Raw genomic sequence first — 218 nt, 5'->3', positions numbered from 1 at the left:
TGATTGGCCTAGGCTAACCGAACCCACACATCTTGCCTCAGAATCCAACCAACGAAAGGCAACAAGTAGGTTACTAGCCAATCAGAGGGAGAGGAGCGCGGGTTAAGCCTTCCACATGCATTCACTATCCTGTGAAATAAAATAGACATTCAGCAGCTTTGCGCAGTGCTGTCCTGTTCTTGTTTTGTAACGTTTAACGTTAAAGTTAACGCTACATA

General features: G+C 45.0%; 2 long non-coding RNA genes across 2 annotated transcripts in view; both read left to right on the top strand.

Moving 5' to 3' along the window:
* LOC116687096 (uncharacterized) overlaps positions 1-218 on the top strand; it is a 5,369-nt gene that overhangs the window by 1,114 nt on the left and 4,037 nt on the right. The window lies entirely within an intron of this gene.
* Positions 86-218, top strand: part of LOC116687098 (uncharacterized) — a 1,515-nt gene continuing 1,382 nt past the window's right edge. The window contains exon 1 of the long non-coding RNA XR_004331462.1: positions 86-218. This exon is cut by the window's right edge and continues 46 nt beyond it. This is a non-coding gene — a long non-coding RNA (uncharacterized LOC116687098).

The sequence above is a fragment of the Etheostoma spectabile genome, chromosome 3, assembly GCF_008692095.1.
Source record: "Etheostoma spectabile isolate EspeVRDwgs_2016 chromosome 3, UIUC_Espe_1.0, whole genome shotgun sequence".
Classification (NCBI taxonomy): domain Eukaryota; kingdom Metazoa; phylum Chordata; class Actinopteri; order Perciformes; family Percidae; genus Etheostoma; species Etheostoma spectabile.
This window is presented reverse-complemented; position numbering and strand designations above follow the sequence as displayed.